This window comes from Monodon monoceros, unplaced genomic scaffold (genome assembly GCF_005190385.1).
Source record: "Monodon monoceros isolate NGI ecotype Baffin Bay Population unplaced genomic scaffold, NGI_Narwhal_1 Super_Scaffold_21, whole genome shotgun sequence".
Classification (NCBI taxonomy): domain Eukaryota; kingdom Metazoa; phylum Chordata; class Mammalia; order Artiodactyla; family Monodontidae; genus Monodon; species Monodon monoceros.
Window position 1 is genome coordinate 86,011,281 of NW_021703778.1, and position 20,022 is coordinate 86,031,302.

General features: G+C 39.5%; 1 long non-coding RNA gene and 1 pseudogene across 1 annotated transcript; one reads left to right on the forward strand and one right to left on the reverse strand.

Annotated features, from left to right (window-relative positions):
• Positions 1–580: 580 nt before the first annotated feature.
• On the forward strand, positions 581–18,726 carry LOC114903377. Its single transcript, XR_003795721.1, has 3 exons — positions 581–671; positions 1,803–1,868; positions 18,574–18,726. It is a non-coding gene; the product is annotated as an uncharacterized LOC114903377 (long non-coding RNA).
• LOC114903376 lies at positions 4,616–5,534 on the reverse strand (annotated as a pseudogene).
• Positions 18,727–20,022: the final 1,296 nt, after the last annotated feature.

A 20,022-nucleotide genomic window follows, 5' to 3' on the forward strand; every position in this document is an offset into this window, starting at 1 on the left:
GTGAAGGGGGGAGGACACACAGTAGGGCTCATAATAGGTGCCAAATCTATCACCAGCCATTTTGGCACATTCACAAACATAACAAAAGACCCATCAAAGAAAGACACTTACACAATTGAAACTATTGAGAAACTACACAATACAATATACTTTTTGCTTATCTGTCCTCTGCTATATCTTTTGAATCTTCTCTGCTCTTTCTTGCCACAGGGGAAATTTCCAAGCCAAGTTTGCAATATTGAAATGAATAAAGTTATATATTACCCAAATAATGGAATGTCAATAGCTTTTAAAAATCAAATTTTAAAAAATGATGTAGAAAAATGCAAACAAAACAATATTAAGTAAAATAAATACCAGACAAAACTATCTACATATTATAGTCCTACTAACAACCTTCTAAGGTTCATATGAGGATTAAATTAGTTATATGTAAAACACTTAGAAGATTTTCTAGCATTAGGTAAGTATTCAATATATAACTTTTATTATAGCTTTTCATTATTACTTGTATTATCATGTAGAAGAAGAATTTAAGATTTTTACTGTTCATCTGTTTGTCTTCCTCTGTACTACAGTGCACGGCCTTTAGTTGTCATTCATACTCCACGTTTCCTTGTATAGGCTCCGCTTTCATAAGCAACATCTCTATTGAGGCAAGAGTGTCACAGGTGAGTATGACGTTTTAAGTCTAGCCTACTTAACAGACTTGAGAATTTCCTTAGAGGTTGCTTTGTGATTGAAATTGAGAGGAATACTTTTCTTTAGCAGACACTATTAACCAGTCTGTCAAAAACACACTAGATACAAAGGACTTGAATTACAGGGTTGTTTGGGGAAGGCTCCTGCAGCCTGTAATATCATTAGTCAGGAAGAAGTGGTTCTTATATTAGTCAGGCCCCCTAAGGATGTTGACAAGGATAATAATTCTTTCCCAATGCTCTGATATTGTTTCATATTAAAACAAGAGAGGAAAAAGGCTTTGGGAAAGAATACACATTTTTAATAGAAGCTATAATTCTGTGTGAAGGATTATCTGAATAGTTTGCTCAAGAAATGAAATTACAGAACTTACTCCACTGATATAGCCATCGAGGAAACGAAGCCAACGTCCTATCATTCTTTGTAGTAGAGGTTTGTAAGGACAGTTAGCCTTGTGAAACTTCTGTCCATAAGTCCACAGGCTTTTGCTTTGCTCTGAAAAGAACAAACTGGTATTATTAACCTGTGCTTAATCTGACTACATAGCTTTATTAAAAGTAAACAGCATTATAGCCTCTGAATCCTTCAGGTATTAACATATATAGCTTTTAAAAATGACAAGTCACAAACATAAAAAGATATATAGCCTCGTGGATAACTTTCGCCACGTTGGGTATGGATGGTTAATAATAAATCTTAGTTTAACTAATACAGTTTACTTGCCATCATCTTGACTCTATGAGATACATAAAATTCTGCCTCAATTTATTTAAACATATCAGAAATGTATAACTTTCCTGGGTAAATTTTGGTCCCTGCATTCTCCAGAAAATTACCAGAGGCTTGAGCCAGGTTGAGGTTTGTTGTAGGTGGAGCCCTCCGGGGGCAGAACTATGTCTCCTTGTTTAACTCTAATTTTTTTGAGTACCTAGCTGTCACTGGATCTCATAGGGAAAAATATAAAATCCCCAATCAATTTAGAAATAGATTTAGACCCAGAAGATAGCCAATTAATGCATCTCAACTTTTCAGAAAGCCTGAGTACAAGCAAGTAGCCCCCAAGGCCCCAGGTAATGATTGCTATTTCCATCTTCATCCAGGAGAAAAAAAGCTGGAAACAGCCTTGATTCCAAGAGTGTTTCAGACCACTGATTTTTATCACCGAGGTAAGAGTCATTTGCAACTAATGTATAGAATCATAGCCTCTTAGAGCTACAAGGATCCATAGGGAAAATCCAATCTAGTGCTCTCATTTTACAGATGAACAGACTGAGGCCTAAAGAGGGTTAGGGACTTGTCTGAGGTCACATACTTGTTAATAGCACAGCTGGGATATTGATCAAATGTACCATTTCTAAAAGGCTTAATGGTGCTTGAAAAGCAATTGATTATCCTAAGTAACATAAATGCTTCCCCTTCAGTGTTACTTGCACTATTGTTTGTAGAAAGTACAAAATTGTATTTCAGCCCAGCTCCCTCTTGAGATAAATGAAAATTAATACTAAAGCCAAAAGATTTTTGTTTAGAATTTGATGCTGCTTCAAGTAAAGCAGGACTGAAAACAACTCTACTGATGAGTGTCTCACGCTCACTTCTAGGAGCAAGAAGGATAGGAATGGGGAGAAAGATGCCTGCCAAGTTCATGGATAAAAGGGATTTCTGGGCCTTGAATGTTTTTCTCTCAGAAGCAGAGAGTCCCTTTCTCATTTTGAATAGCATGACTGCGACCGGGCTTGTTGGACTCAGGGGCACCTTCTCCCTAATCTTCTGACTATGGCAGATCTGGGAGACTGTGGGTGGCACTCAGTGTCCAATCACTTCTTGTTTGTACCCCTGTTTAGGTTGCAGAATAAGATAGCATCTGGATAGGAAAAAAATGGTAACTTGGTTGTTACCATTTAATAAATAACTATGGTATCTGGAGTCATAGCAATGAAATATCTGGGCATAATTAAATATCTATATATATATATATATATATATATATATATATATATGTAGATTGTATAAACCAGCATCTTTTACACAGCCTGGTTATAAATTGGTTGAGCCAGTTTGATTACTGGAGTCATGTTAGTAATGAGACTAGCAATATATTCTACAGATTTAGAGGCTGTTGATGAAGTGGGTATCTTGTAGAAAAGCAATGTATTGTAGAGTAATAGAGGTTTCGGCTTCTCTGTCCCATCTTTAATTGAATTAGAAATTTCGTTTGAGAAAGGAAGGTTAGAGTCTCAGTCTCACATTTGGTCTCAAGTAAGCATGGAAGCTGGAATGTTAAGTAGAATTTCACCATCATTGTTGCCATTGTCCACTGTCCCCTGAGCACACACTGCCATAGGCCAAAGGGAGGGCAGCTTATCCATGGTGAGAGGTCAGCAGTTTGCAGAGGAGGTGAGAAATTATTACAGCTGCTACATTGCATTGCTTTCTCAGCTGTAAATGAGGCTTCTCATTAATGAATCATGCACACAGGCTGCCAGGGTCTCAGCATTAATTGGCACTAATGGGAACATCTTATGGTTGAAGGGGAGAGCTATGGGAACCACTTTAAGTCTGATTGTATTTGGAAGAGAGCTTGGACAATTTACATTTTCCATGAAATTCTAGGGCAGCCTTACACAACACATTTTCATTCCAAACCACAAGTAGGTCTGCAGAGAAGTGTATCGAATTCTTTATGAGAGACAAAGAATATCAACAAGTGTTTCAATGAGATTTTCCATTCTCTGTCAAGCATGGCACCTACAGAGAGTGTCTGAATCTGCTTTTTACTGCACCATGCATTCTAAGGCCTAATGCAGTGTATGTAATTTGCTTTATTCCTTTGAGATCATTCAGCAGGGATTCAGTGCAAGTTAGCCCTGAGGAAATTTTGACCAATAAATTTTGTTTAAAAAATGTGTCCTCCCATGATAATGTACTGTTATTCAACAAAATAGGCTGATACAGAAGTTTAATCTGAGCTGCCTAGAATGTTTTACCCCTTAAGTGGAACTGCTTTGTATTATTTATTTTTTAGCCCCCCAGAAAGAGCCCCTTGTAATTAGTTTTGTGATGTTTGGCATTGAGGAATGGATATTCACAATGTTGGTATAGGTCAGACCTTTTCAGATCATGCAGCAAATGGGTAATTCCTGCTTCCCAGAACACCTCAAGCCCATACTACACCCTAGAGTGAATTGGAAAAAAGGCATGCCTGCCTTAAGGTAGATGCACCCACACAAAGGCACCCTGCAGCCCCCACTTGCTCCTTCAGTTGGGTGCTCCAGTGCAGTGCACAACCTGTACAAGGTACAGCTACATAATAGCTTTGATATCATCCTTGTGAACGTTAGCACCTCTCTAACCCAGCAACGAGTCTGTGGGAGGGACCCAGAACAAGCAAGCTGATCTTATAAAGAAAAATATAGGGCCCAGAGAAGAAGATGTGGAACAGGTCTATGGGGAAGCCACAATAACGACATAATTTTTAGTGGAGGAGAATGTAATAGAAAGCTTGAGCTCCACATCCCTGAAAGCTATTTTTTTCACATTTTCAATTCAATTTTTATATGTGTATATGTAAATAAACAATATAACAGCACCAAGGACCTCTGTAAAATTTCATCATACAGTTTCTCTGCAGGATGCTTCATCAATAAATGGCACTTAATTTGTTTTAAAAACATTTGATTTCAGAAAACTCTTTAAACTGTCCATCAGAAACTGGGTGGGATTTTCCAAAGACACTCAGATATTCAAATCAATACAGTCTGTCTTCTGAATATCAGCTTGAGTTACACAGGCTAAGCTGAGGACCCTTTGCATAGTGTTGAAGATACTATGCAATTTGCACTTGAATTGTCATTGCACTGCCTCAGACTTAGGCTGCCATCATCACAAGTATCTTCTATCCCTGAGATCAGCTACATCAAGATGGCTTATCATCTAAATCACATTGGTGAAAATACCTGCTAACCAAGCAGATTAATAAATTCAAATTCATCTTTGCTGCCCACTAAGAGCCTCACTTCAGAGCACCTTCTTGCAAGCTGCCAAATTAGTGAATGATCCTCAGGTAATAAAGGTTTTCCAAGACAAGCCAATAAAGCATAAAGTCATCATCCCAATTCTGTAATAATTCTCTTTCTCTAAGCCAGTTACTCATAAATTCCAAGACACTAGTTACTGTTGACTGATTTATTCTGCTAACAATAAGAAGCAAGGGAGGAAAACCAATCTGGGTATAATCCATCCCAGGACTTTAATTTGTAGCTGATCCAACAGCCCCTTCTGCATATAACATTTCACCCAGACAAAAGTTTTTACAGCTTTCTTCGTCTTCAGATTTTGGAAGAATGAAGGATATTTATCCCGGGAAAGGAGAAATAATTACACATTTTACATAGTTGAAAGGCATGATCCTGTTACTACCCAACTGCTGAGATTTCCAGTGACTTCAGTGTCTGTTCACGCTCTGTTGAACAGTTGAAAACAGTGCTACTTGTTGCTCTTGCCTCTGAAGTTTGGAGGAATATCCTTTAGGAACAGGTTTTTATTCTGAAAGAGAAACATTCACACTTTGCTTCCTTTTCAAATTCTTTGGGTCGATGTGAGCTACCACATCTGGACATTGAGCTACTTCAATCTAGACTGGCCTCAGGGATTCCTGAGGCATCCTTGGGGATAGAGAGGGAGCTAAATTTTCTGTCAAGTTGCAGGGCTCCACTGGCAACGTCTGAGGCATCAAGTCTTCCACTGTAGACTCCACTGGCACCTATGCCATGGTTTTCAACTCAGCCAGTTCCACCCAGCACATGTACCAAGTCTAGGTTGGTCACTGCACAGGCACACAAATAAGCACTTTTGGCAGAGAGATGAGCAAGAGATAGGCCTTAGGGGGCTAAATTATGTATGAGTAAGCCTGTTGATTGTATCAAAGTTAAGGTTCCAATGGTGTAATGAAGATTTTGAATTTAGTTCTTTGCAGAAGTAGTGATCAACATCCCCCAAAGGTATTTTTATTTTTAACCAATACAACCTTAGAGTAATTTGTTCTACAGTTCATCCATTGTCAGAAGTAAATATTTTCTTTAGGATCAAGTAATTTATTTCTGGAAAATAATGTAGGAAACTTTTAATCCTACCCTTTCATTTCACAGATAAGAAATCATGTGTACAGCTCAGTGATACATAGCTAGTTAATAATGATGGAGAGTGGCCTAGAATCTAGGTCTCAGGACGAGAAGTCTATTTCACATTCCATCTGTGCCATGCTAAATGCCCCCAATACACGCCCATGTCCCAGGTTCAAGAGGTGCTTTTAAGTCTGATATTCTGCTGTTGGGTGACTGCATCTGATATAGCCTACCCATACCCTTCCCACATTAATACTTTTGACTTCTCTCCTCTCTGTCTTCATCTTTGCAAAATGAGGAATGATAATCTTCTGAACTATCCTTTTGAGGGTAGTTGATACTCACAGATGACAATGGAAATGGCATTCCCCTTGGTTTAGGGAGTTGTATTAGCTGACCTCTAAGTTTCCTTTCACCTTAGGATCTAGTTTTACCAGCATGGCAACCTCTTTCTCTTTTGCTTATTTAGTTACCTTTCCTTCTCTACTCTTATGTCTTTCTTGAGGGGCAATACCAAGACCTGTTATGGTACAATAAACAAGGTTAAAATAATGTTTTCAGTCCACCACCCTACTCTCACATCCCCATCCCTTCTCCCATTTTACACATTATACACACACACCCTTGCTTACATATAATATTGTGCTGATATATTGGATGTGACAGTATATTAGAATTAGTCCACTGTGGCTCCTTAAATTAAGTCTAGTAGATCCAATTAGAATTTGGTGCTGCTTTAGTAAAGCTGTGCTTAAAATTACTCTACTGATGAAGGTCTCATACTTACCTTTGGGAGCATCTTCTATTTGTGACTGGACCACTCATGAAATTCTGAGCAACTGGCAGACCTACAGGCCTCTTCTGGGAAAAGCTGCCAAGGCAGGTCCTTATGCAAAGGTAGCTAAGCTTTCTGGAATGTGACTTTAAGAATCTGGTCACAACTGACTGAACCAAGGATTGTTCATCACAGGAATATATTTATTGACTTAACGTTGGACTAGCAGCCTTTAAGATGACCAATAAGGTTTCTCTATATTTTATAGTGAATAATAAAGTCTTCTGTCTAGAAGAGAGTTAATGCAAGATACACAAGGAGAAGTGGTAGATACCAGCATTAGAGTAAAAATAAAGAAAGCAGAAAAGTCACATAAATAACCTATTTGTCCCAAACATTTTGTCTCCAAGTCATGATGGTCAAGTAGGAAATATTTGGGTTTTAGGGTTAGGTAGATTTGGATTCAAACACTTCATGTCTTCTTTGAGCCTCAACTTCCTTATTTTAAAAATGAGAACAGTAATACCTGCTTCAAAGGATCATTAAAAATATTAAATGATAAAGTGTTTTAAAAGATAGGACATAGTATATATCAAATAGGTAAATAACTAACAAATGGCAGCAAATAAGGGAATAGCTCATGAATTTCTTGAAAAGATTAAATGAGGTAACATGTGCTGTGCTACAGACACAGCATAGACATCTATTTATAATAAATGTTCCCTCTGTCCCGTGTGATTCCAGGAAGTATAAAGACTTCCTTTAAATATCAAAGTAGACTTGAATTTCTGGTCTTCATTTGTTCATGTACTCGAGAAATGTTTAGAGAGAATCTGCCATATGCCAGACTAGAATAGAAAGATAAATCAGAAAGAGTTCCTGATAACTGGGAGTGTGTAGTATGGGTTTCAGAGAGACAGGAAAATAGGTAAACGACGTTTTAATGTGGTGAGTGCTATTACAGGGTGTTATGGTAGTATGCATGGTTATACGAATCCTTGAAGATTAAAATCAATACATCAAGAAGTATAAATTCCTCTCCCAGAAACCAATCAGAAGGATATTCAATGCCTGGAAACGCAAACCAACTACTGCATGCAAGAGGTACGTAAAAGAAGGCCACAGTGTCTGTGAATGCCGAGAAGAGAGGAAACATGTCTGGTTAGCAAAATTCAAAGGAGATGCCCATCATCAAGAAAACAAAAGCTTTCCTCTAACACCATCTGGCATAAGAAAGGTCTGAGTTAATAGTAAAATAGCATCTTGTGCATTTTAGCTTCCATTATGATGTTTCCTGTGTTTCTCCTCTTTTTAGATGAGACTGAAATGAGAATATTAGCTGTATTAATCTATCCATTCATCCAAATCCTCACTCCCTGTAAAGCATGCCATATGTGAAAGAAAAGCTTTAAAAATACATAATGCTTCTATTTTGATCTCCTTCCAGAAATAAGCACTATAAATCATGCCCAGCCACCAAGTAATATTGAGCATCTGTTCATGGCATTTAAATGTCTAAAGGAGCTAAGGTTGTTTAGCCGAGAAAGGAGAAAACCAGAAGTAACATTTGTGACAGTCTATTATTCAAAGGGCAGTAAACAACTATTTATCATACCCTCTAAGGAATGAATAAGAGAAAAGAAGCTTGCAAGTATAATTCAACTTCTTGAATATGAAGTTTAAAATGAAACAGTGAAATAGTTACTTCTACTTATCTATAATTATATTTATACATGTATACCTGTATACATATAGAATTATAGAACCAGGATGTCCCAAATTTTATATCAAAGGCAAAAATTGGGGGAGGACAACCAGAAAGCTGTTTGAGAACCATGTTACTTCATAAACATATATTTTTAAAAGTTATCTACAAACCTGTTTTCCTCAATCAGCAGGTACTCATTGAGTAAATAAAATGTTATCAGACCAAATATTTTGAAGGATTACAAAAAGTCTATAAATTGTAATCCCTACACTGAAGGAGTTTATAGTCTGGTTGGGAGACAAAGTGAGTAGATAAAGCAGTAGAAAATATAATGTTATTCATGATTATATCCTGTATTGGTTGTGTAATGTAGATGGCAATATTGCAGGTGTTCTGAAGATGACAGGCTTAGATTTGGAAGTCTTATATTAGCCTGGAGGCAGGGAAACTTGAATTGATATATTTTTTAAAAGTTTAAAATTTTTTATACAAATTTTAAAGGTTACACTTCATTTACAGTTATTATAAAATATTAGTTATATTCCTCATGTTGTACAATATGTCCTTGTAGCCTATCTTGCAACCAATAGTTTATACCTCCCACTCCCTCACCCCTATATCACCCCTCCCCACCTCCCTACTGGTAACCATTAGTTTGTTCTCTGTATCAGTGGGTCTGCTTCATTTTTGTTATATTTACTAATAAATATTTTTCTTTTTTTTTAACATTATATTGTGGCAGTCTTGGCACATCTTTGTTTTTATAAATTTATTTATTTATATTTATTTTTGGCTGCATTGGGTCTTCATTGGGGTGCGCGGGCTTCTCATTGCAGTGGCTTCTTTTGTTGCAGAGCACGGGCTTTAGGCATGTGGGCTTCAGTAGATGTGGCTCGTGGGCTCTAGAGTGCAGGCTCAGTAGTTGTGGTGCACAGGCTTAGTTGCTCTGTGGCATGTGGGATCTTCCCAGATCAGAGATCAAACCTGTGTCCCCTGCATTGGCAGGCGGATTCTAAACCACTGCGCCACCAGGGAAGTCCCACTAATTTGTTTCTGTTTTTTTTTTTTAAATTCCACATGTAAATGATATCATACAGTACTTGTCTTTCTCTGACTTATTTCACTTAGCATAATGCACTCCAAGTCCATTCATGTTGCTACAGATGGGAAAATTTCATTACTTTTTCTGGCTGTCTAGTATTGCATTGTGTGTGTGTGTGTGTGTGTGTGTGTGTGTGTGTGTGTGTGTGTGTATACATATATATACCACCTCTTCTTTATTGATCTGTTGATGGACACTTAGGTTGCTTTCATATCTTGGCAATTGTAAATAATGCTGCTAATAACATTGGGGTGTGTGTATCTTTTCAAGTTAGTGTTGTTATTTTTTCCGATATATACCCAGGAGTGGAATTGCTGTGTCATATGGTAGTTATATTTGTAGTGTTTTGAGAAACCTTCTTACTGCTTCCACAGTGGCTGCACCAATTTATATTCCCACCAACAGTGTATAAAGGTTCCCTTTTCTCCACATCCTCGCCAGCATCTGTTATTTGTGTTCTTTTTTTTTTTTACATCTTTATTGGAGTATAATTGTTTTACAATGGTGTGTTAGTTTCTGCTTTATAACAAAGTGAATCAGTTATACATATGTTCCCATATCTCCTCCCTCCTGCATCTCCCTCCCTCCCACCCTCCCTATCCCACACCTCCAGGTAGTCACAAAGCACCGAGCTGATCTCCCTGTGCTATGTGGCTACCTCCCACTAGCTATCTATCTTACGCTTGGTAGTGTATATATGTCCATGCCACTCTCTCGCCTCGTCACAGCTTACCTTCCCCCTCTCCATATCCTCAAGTCCATTCTCTACTAGGTCTGTGTCTTTATTCATGTCTTAACCCTAGGTTCTTCATGACATTTTTTTTTTCTTAAATTCCATATATATGTGTTAGCATACGGTACCTGTCTCTCTCTTTCTGACTTACTTCACTCTGTATGACAGACTCCAGGTCCATCCACCTCATTACAAATAGCTCAATTTCGTTTCTTTTTATGGCTGAGTAATATTCCATTGTATATATGTGCCGCATCTTCTTTATCCATTCATCCAATGATGGACACTTTGGTTGTTTCCATCTCCGGGCTATTGTAAATAGAGCTGCAATGAACATTTTGGTACATGACTCTTTTTGAATTATGGTTTTCTCAGGGTATATGCCCAGTAGTGGGATTGCTGGGTCATATGGTAGTTAAATTTGTAGTTTTTTAAGGAACCTCCATACTGTTCTCCATAGTGGCTGTACCAATTCACATTCCCAACAGCAGTGCAAGAGTGTTCCCTTTTCTCCACACCCTCTCCAGCATTTATTGTTTCTAGATTTTTTGATGATGGCCATTCTGACTGGTGTGAGATGATATCTCATTGTAGTTTTGATTTGCATTTCTCTAATGAGTAATGATGTTTAGCATTCTTTCATGTGTTTGTTGGCAGTCTGTATATCTTCTTTGGAGAAATGTCTGTTTAGGTCTTCTGCCCATTTTTGGATTGGGTTGTTTGTTTTTTTGTTATTGAGCTGCATGAGCTGCTTATAAATTTTGGAGATTAATCCTTTGTCAGTTGCTTCATTTGCAAATATTTTCTCCCATTCTGACGGTTGTCTTTTGGTCTTGTTTATGGTTTCCTTTGCTGTGCAAAAGCTTTGAAGTTTCATTAGGTCCCATTCGTTTATTTTTGTTTTTATTTCCATTTCTCTAGGAGGTGGGTCAAAAAGGATCTTGCTGTGATATATGTCATAGAGTGTTCTGCCTATGTTTTCCTCTAAGAGTTTGATAGTTTCTGGCCTTACATTTAGGTCTTTAATCCATTTTGAGCTTATCTTTGTGTGTGGTGTTAGGGAGTGATCTACTCTCATACTTTTACATGTACCTGTCCCGTTTTCCCAGCACCACTTCTTGAAGAGGCTGTCCTTTCTCCACTTTACATTCCTGCCTCCTTTGTCAAAGATAAGGTGACCATATGGGCGTGAGTTTATCGCTGGGCTTTCTATCCTATTCCATTGATCTACCTTTCTGTTTCGGTCCCAGTACCATACTGTCTTGATTACTGTAGCTTTGTAGTATAGTCTGAAGTCAGGGAGCCTGATTCCTCCAGCTCCGTTTTTCATTCTCAAGATTGCTTTGGCTATTCGGGGTCTTTTTGTGTTTCCATACAAATTGTGAAACTTTTTGTTCTAGTTCTGTGAAAAATGCCAGTGGTAGTTTGATAGGGATTGCATTGAATCTGTAGATTGCTTTGGGTAGTAATTTTCACACTGTTGATTCTTCCAATCCAAGAACATGGTATATCTCTCCATCTATTTGTATCATCTTTAATTTCTTTCATCAGTGTCTTATAATTTTCTGCATACAGGTCTTTTGTCTCCTTAGGTAGATTTATTCCTAGATATTTTATTCTTTTTGTTGCAATGATAAATGGGACTCTTTTCTTGATTTCACTTTCAGATTTTTCATCATTAGTGTGTAGGAATGCCAGAGATTTCTGTGCATTAATTTTGTATCCTGCTACTTTACCAAATTCATTGATTAGCTCTAGTAGTTTTCTGGTAGCATCTTTAGGATTCTCTATGTATAGTATCATGTCATCTGCAAACAGTGACATGCTTTACTTATTCTTTTCCGATTTGGATTCCTTTTATTTCCTTTTCTTCTCTGATTGCTGTGGCTAAAACTTGCAAAAGTATGTTGAATAAGAGTGGTGAGAGTGGGCAACCTTGTCTTGTTCCTGTTCTTAGTGGAAATGCTTTCAGTTTTTCACCATTGAGGATGATGTTGGCTGTGGGTTTGTCATATATGGCCTTTATTATGTTGAGGAAAATTCTCTCTATGCCTACTTTCCGGAGGGTTTTTATCATAAATGGGTGTTGCATTTTGTCAAAAGCTTTCTCTGCATCTATTGAGATGATCATATGGTTTTTCTACTTCAGTTTGTTAATATGGTGTATCACATTGATTGAATTGCGTATATTGAAGAATCCTTGCATTCCTGGAATAAATCCCACTTGATCATGGTGGATGATCCTTTTAATGTGCTGTTGGATTCTGTTTGCTAGTATTTTGTTGAGGATTTTTGCATCTATGTTCATCAGTGATATTGGCCTGTAGTTTTCTTTCTTTGTGACATCCTTGTCTGGTTTTGGTATCAGGGTGATGGTGGCCTCGTATAATGAGTTTGGGAGTGTTCCTCCCTCTGCTATATTTTGGAAGAGTTTGAGAAGGATAGGTGTTAGCTTTTCTCTAAATGTTTGATAGAATTCGCCTGTGAAGCCATCTGGTCCCAGGCTTTTGTTTTTTGGAAGATTTTTAATCACAGTTTCAATTTCAGTACTTGTGACTGGTCTGTTGATATTTTCTATTTCTTCCTGATCTAGTCTTGGCAGTTGTGCATTTCTAAGAATTTGTCCATTTCTTCCAGGTTATCTCTTTTATTGGCATAGAGTTGCTTGTAGTAATCTCTCATGATCTTCTGTATTTTTGCAGTGTCAGTTGTTTCTTCTCCTTTTTCATTTCTAATTCTATTGACTTGAGTCTTCTCCTTCTTTTTCTTGATGAGTCTGGCTAATGGTTTATCAGTTTTGTTTATCTTCTGAAAGAACCAGCTTTTACTTTTATTGATCTTTGCTATCATTTCCTTCATTTCTTTTTCATTTATTTCTGATCTGATTATTATGATTTCTTTCCTTCTGCTAACTTTGGGGTTGTTTTGTTCTTCTTTCTCTAATTGCTTGAGGTGCAAGTTTAGGTTGTTTATTCGCGATCTTTCCTGTTTCTTAAGGTAGGATTGTATTACTATAAACTTCCCTCTTAGAACTGCTTTTGCTGCATCCCATTGGTTTTGGGTCGTCGTGTCTCCATTGTCATTTGTTTCTAGGTATTTTTTGATTTCCTCTTTGATTTCTTCAGTGATCACTTCGTTATTAAGTAGTGTATTGTTTAGCCTCCATGTGTTTGTATTTTTTACAGATCTTTTCCTGTAATTGATATCTAGTCTCATAGCGTTGTGGTCAGAAAAGATACTTGACACAATTTCAGTTTCTTAAATTTACCAAGGCTTGATTTGTGACCCAAGATATGATCTATCCTGGAGAATGTTCCATGAGCACTTGAGAAAAATGTGTATTCTGTTGTTTTTGGATGGAATGTCTTATAAATATCAATTAAGTCCATCTTGTTTAATGTATCATTTAAAGCTTGTGTTTCCTTATTTATTTTCATTTTGGATGATCTGTCCTTTGGTGAAAGTGGGGTGTTAAAGTCCCCTACTATGAATGTGTTACTGTCAGTTTCCCCTTTTATGGCTGTGAGTATTTGCCTTATGTATTGAGGTGCTCCTATGTTGGGTGCATAAATATTTACAATTGTTATATGTTCTTCTTGGATTGATCCCTTTATCATTATGTAGTGTCCTTCTTTGTCTCTTCTAATAGTCTTTATTTTAAAGTCTATTTTGTCTGATATGAGAATTGCTACTCCAGCTTTCTTTTGGTTTCCATTTGCATGGAATATCTTTTTCCATCCCCTTACTTTCAGTCTGTATGTGTCTCTAGGTCTGAAGTGGGTCTCTTGTACACAGCATATATATGGGTCTTGTTTTTGTATCCATTCAGCCAATCTGTGTCTTTTGGTGGGAGCATTTAGTCCATTTACATTTAAGGTAATTATCGATATATATATTCCTATTCCCATTTTCTTAATTATTTTGGGTTCGTTATTGTAGGTCTTTTCCTTCTCTTGTGCTTCTTGCCTAGAGAAGTTCCTTTAGCAGTTGTTGTAGAGCTGGTTTGGTGGTGCTGAACTCTCTCACCTTTTGCTTGTCTGTGAAGATTTTAATTTCTCCATCAAATCTGAATGAGATGTTTGCTGGGTAGAGTAATCTTGGTTGTAGGTTTTTCTCCTTCATCACTTTAAATATGTCCTGCCCATCCCTTCTGGCTTGCAGAGTTTCTGCTGAAAGATCAGCTGTTAACCTTATGGGGATTCCCTTGTGTGTTATTTGTTGTTTTTCCCTTGCTGCTTTTAATATGTTTTCCTTGTGTTTAATTTTTGACAGTTTGATTAATATATGTCTTGGCATATTCCTCCTTGGATTTATCCTGTATGTGACTGTGCTTCCTGGACTTTATTAACTCTTTCCTTTCCCATATTAGGGAAGTTTTCAACTATAATCTCTTCAAATATTTTCTCAGTCCCTTTCTTTTTCTCTTCTTCTTCTGGAACCCCTATAGTTCGAATGTTGGTGCGTTTATTGTTGTCCCAGAGGTGTGTGAGACTGTCCTCAGTTCTTTTCATTCTTTTTTCTTTATTCTGCTCTGCAGTAGTTATTTCCACTATTTTATCTTCCAGGTCACTTATCCATTCTTCTGCCTCAGTTATTCTGCTATTGATTCCTTCTAGAGTATTTTTAATTTCATTTATTGTGTTCTTCATCATTGCTTGTTTCATCTTTAGTTCTTCTAGGTCCTTGTTAAATGTTTCTTGCATTTTGTCTATTCTCTTTCTGAGATTTTGGATCATCTTTACTATCATTATTCTGAATTCTTTTTCAGGTAGACTGCCTATTTCCTCTTCATTTGTTAGGTCTGGTGCATTTTTATCTTGCTCCTTCATCTGCTGTGTGTTTTTCTGTCTTCTCATTTTGCTTATCTTACTGTGTTTGGGGTCTCCTTTTTGCAGGCTGCAGGTTCGTAGTTCCCAGTGTGTTTGCTGTCTGTCCCCAGTGGCTAAAGTTGGTTCAGTGGGTTGTGTAGGCTTCCTGGTGGAGAGGACTAGTGCCTGTGTTCTGGTGGATGAGGCTGGATCTTGTCTTTCTGGTGGGCAGGTCCACGTCTGGTGGTGTGTTTTGGGGTGTCTGTGGACTTATGATTTTAAGCAGCCTCTCTGCTAATGGGTGAGGTTGTGCTCCTGTCTTGTTAGTTCTTTGGCATAGGGTGTCCAGCACTGTAGCTTGCTGGTCGTTGAGTGAAGCTGGGTGCTGGTGTTGAGATGGAGATCTCTGGGAGATTTTCACCATTTGATATTATGTGGAGCTGGGAGGTCTCTTGTGGACCACTGTCCTGAAGTTGGGTCTCCCACCTCAGAGGCACAGCACTGACTCCTGGCTGCAGCACCAAGAGCCTTTCATCCACACGGCTCAGAATAAAAGGGAGAAGAAAGAAAAGAAAGGAAGGAAGGAAGGAAGGAAGGAAGGAAGGAAGAGAAGGGAAGGAAGGAAGGAAGGAAAGAGGGAAGGAAGGAAGGAAGAAAGATGGAAGGAAGGAAGGGAAGGAAAGAAGAAAAGAAAGAAAGAAAGAAGATAAAATAAAGTAAGATAAAATAAAGTTATTAAAATAAAAAATAATTATTAAGAAAAAAAATTTTTTTAAAGAAAAACAAAAAAAATCGACGGATAAAACCCTAGGACAAATGGTGAAAGCAAAGGTATACAGACAAAATATCACACAGAAGCATACACATACTCACAAAAAGAGGAAAAGGGGAAAAAACCATAAATCTTCCTCTCAAAGTCCACCTCCTCAATTTGGGATGAATCGTTGTCTATTCATGTATTCCACTGATGCAGGGTACATCAACTTGATTGTGGAGCTTTAATCTGCTGCTTCTGAGGCTGCTGGGAGAGATTTCCCTTTCTCTTCTTTGTTCGCACAGCTCCCAGGGCTCAGCTTTGGATTTGGACCCGCCTCTGCGTGTAGGTCGCTGGAGGGCGTCTGTTCTTCGCTTAGACAGGACGGGGTTAAAGGAGCAGCTGCTTCAGGGACTCTGGCTCACTCAAGCCTGGGGGAGGGAGGGGTACGGAGTGCGGGGCGATCCTGCAGCGGCAGAGGCCAGCATGACGTTGCACCAGGCTCAGGCGCGCCGTGCGTTCTCCCCGGGAAGTTGTCCCTGGATCCCGGGACCCTGGCAGTGGTGGGCTGCACAGGATCCCCGGAAGGGAGGTGTGGATAGTGACCTGTGCTCGCACACAGGCTTCTTGGTGGCAGCAGCAGCAGCCTTAGCGTCTCCTGCCCGTCTCTGGGGTCCACGCTGTTAGCTGCGGCTCGTGCCCGTCTCTGGAGCTCCTTTAAGCAGCGCTCTTAATCCCCTCTCCTCGCGCACCAGGAAACAAAGAGGGAAGAAAAAGTCTCTTGCCTCTTCGGCAGGTCCAGACTTTTTCTCGGACTCCTTCCCAGCTAGCCGTGGTGCACTAACCCCCTGAAGGCTGTGTTCCCGCCGCCAGCCTGTCCTCTCCCTGCACTCCTACCGTAGCCCGAGCCGCAGCTCCCAGCCCTGCCCACCGTGGCGGGTGAGCAGACAGGCCTCTCGGGCTGTTGAGTGCCGGTCGGCCCCGATCCTCTGTGCGGGAATCTCTCCGCTTTGCCCTCCGCACCCCTGTTGCTGTGCTCTCCTCCGCGGCTCCGAAGCTTCCCCCTCCGCCACCCACAGTCTCCGCCCATGAAGGGGCTTCCTAGTGTGTGGAAACCTTTCCTCCTTCACAGCTCCCTCCCACTGGTGCAGGTCCCATCCCTATCCCTTTGTCTCTGTTTATTCTTTTTTTCTTTTGCCCTACCCAGGTACATGGGGACTTTCTTGCCTTTTGGGAGGTCTGAGGTCTTCTGCCAGCGTTCAGTAGGTGTTCTGTAGGAGTTCCACGTGTAGATGTATTTCTGGTGTATCTGTGGGGAGGAAGATGATCTCCGCGACTTACTGTTCCGCCATCTTCCCCTCGTCCTTGTCTTCTTTTTGATGATATCCATTCTGACAAGTGTGAGGTGATATCTCATTGTGGTTTTGATTTGCGTTTCCCTGATGATTAGGGATGTTGAGTATCTTTTCATGTGCCTGTTGGTCATCTGCATGTCCCCTTTAGAAAAATATCTATTCAGTTTCTCTGCCCATTTTTAACTGGGTTGTTTGTTTTTTTGATACTGAGTTGTATGAGCTGTTTATATATGTTAGATATTAACCCCTTATCAGTCATAGCATTTGCAAATACTTTCTCCCATTCTGAGGGCTATCTTTTCGTCTTGTTTATGGTTTCCTTTGCTGTGCAAAAGCTTTTAAATTTAATTAGGTCCTATTTGCATATTTTTGCTTTTATTTCCTTTACTCAAGGAGACAGATCCAAAAACATAATGCTGCAGTTTATGTCAGAGTGTTCTGCCTGTGTTTTCCTCTATGAGTTTATAGTGTCCGGTCTTACATTTAGGTCTTTAATCTATTTTGAGTTTACTTTTGTGTATTGTGTTAGAGAGTGTTCTAATTTCATTCTTTTACATGTAACTGTCCAGTTTTCCCAGCACCATTTATTGAAGAGACTGTCTTTTCTCCATCGTGTATTCTTGCCTCTTTTGTCATAGATTAACTGACCTTAAGTGCATGGGTTTACTTCTGGACTCTCTATCCTGTTCCATTGATCTATCTGTCTATTTTTGTGCCTGTACCATAGTCTTTTGATTATTGTGGCTTTGTATTATAGCCTGAAGCCAGGAAGCATGATTCCTCCAGCTCTGTTCTTTCTCAAGATTGTTTTGGCTACTTGGGGTCTTTTGTGTTTCCATACAAATTAAAAATTTTTTGTTCTGGTTCTGTGAAAAATGCCATCGGTAGCTTGATAGGGATTGCATTGATTCTTTAGATTGCCTTGGGTAGTATGGTCATTTTAGCAATACTGATTCTTCCAATCCAAGAACACAGTATATCTTTCCATCTGTTTGTATCATCTTCAGTTACTTTCATCAGTATATTACAGTCTTCAGAGTACAGGTCTTTTGCCTCCTTAGGTAGGTTTATTCGTAGGTATTTTATTCTTCTTAATGCAATGGTAAATGAGATTGTTTCCTTAATTTCTCTTTCTGATATTTCATTTTTAGTATATAGAAATGCAACAGATTTCTGTATATTAATTTTGTATCCTGCAACTTTACCAAATTCCTCTATGAGCTCTAGTAGTTTTCTGGTGGCATCTTTAAGATTTTCTATGTGTGGTATCCTGTCATCTGCAAACACTGACAGTTTTACTTCTCCCTTTCCAATTTGTATTTCTTTTTCTTCTCTGATTGCTATGGCTAGGACTTCCAAAACTATGTTGGTAAAAGTGGTGAGAGTGGTCATCCTTGTCTTGTTCCTGATCTCAGAGGAAATGTTTTCAGCTTTTCACTATTGAGAATGATGTTAGCTGTGGGTTTGTCATATGTGGCCTTTATTATGTTGAATTATGTTCCCTCTATGCCCACAGATTGGCCAAGATGGTGGAGTAGAAAAACCCTGAGCTCACCTCCTCTCACGAGCACATCAAAATCACAGCTGTCTGCGGAACAACCATTGATGAAAAAGACTAGAACCTATCAGAAAAGATCTTCTACAACTAAAGACATAAAGAAGGAACAACAACGAGAGAGGTAGGAGGGGCGGACTCACGGTCTAATTATGTCCCATTCCCCTGAGTGGGTGAACCACAAACTGGAGAATAATATTGAAGAGGCTCTCCCACAGGAGTAAGAGTTCTGAGCCCCACATCAGGCTCTCAGGCTGGGGTCCTACCCTGGGAAGATGACCTCCCAGAGCATTTGGCTTTGAAGTCCTGCATGCCTTTATTTTGGGAAACGCATAAGACTGGAGGAAATAGAGACTTCGCTCTTAATGGGCACACACAAAATCTCATGTGCACCAGGATGCAAGGCAAAAGGACTAACTTGATAGGAGCTGGGGCAAGCCTACCTAGTAGTCTTAGAGAGTCTCATGGAGAGGCAGGATGTGGCTGCAGCTCACTCTGGGGACACTGGTGGCAGTTATATTTTGGAACATTCTACTGCATGAACACTGCTGGTGGCAGTTGCCATCTTGGGATCCACCCTCTAGCTCATTAGTGCCAAGACCTGGCCCCACCCAACAGCCTGTAGGTGCCAGTGCTGGACACCTCAGGTCAAACAACTAACTGGACAGTGACACAGCCTCACCCATCAGCAGCCAGGCTGCCTAAAGGCTTTCTGAGCCCACAGCCACCTCTAGACACAGCCCTGCCCACCAGAAGACCAAGACCCAGCTCCACCCACCAGTAGGCAGGCTCCAGCCCTGCTCTCCAGAAAGCCAGCCCTAGCCTCTGAACCAGCTTCACCCACCATGGGGCAGATACCAGATGCAAGAAAACCATGATCCTGCAGCCTGCAATTCCAGCCTCCCAGACCCTATCTAGGGACAAGCTGGGCCCTTGCTCCATCCACTAGCAGGCCAACACAAGTTTGGAAAAACCCAGACCCCATACCCAACTGAGCTGATTTCTGAAGAATCATATTTTATAGGTGAACAAGAAAAGGGAAAAGAAAAAACAAACAAAAAAGGATATTGTGAGAAAAGACAGTGAAGTAGAAATTAATAAGGTATTTTCATGGAGTGAATAAAAATATAAACCTAATAAGAGGAAAAGGAATGTGTTAGAAGGTAGTGGGGAGAAAGTTCCAGCATGTAGAGTGGGACAACCCAACAAACTGTCTTCCATTCATGGCCAGGATAATGCCCACACACCCTATTTGTCATGTGCCTTCTAGTCATTTGTAGTCCAACTGAACATTCTGTTCTCATCAACCTCATTACTAACCTGTATTCTCCCAGAACAGCACGCATATCCAATCACATGGTCCACGTAGGATGACACTAGCATCAAAATCAATGTAGTTTTCTGATAAGA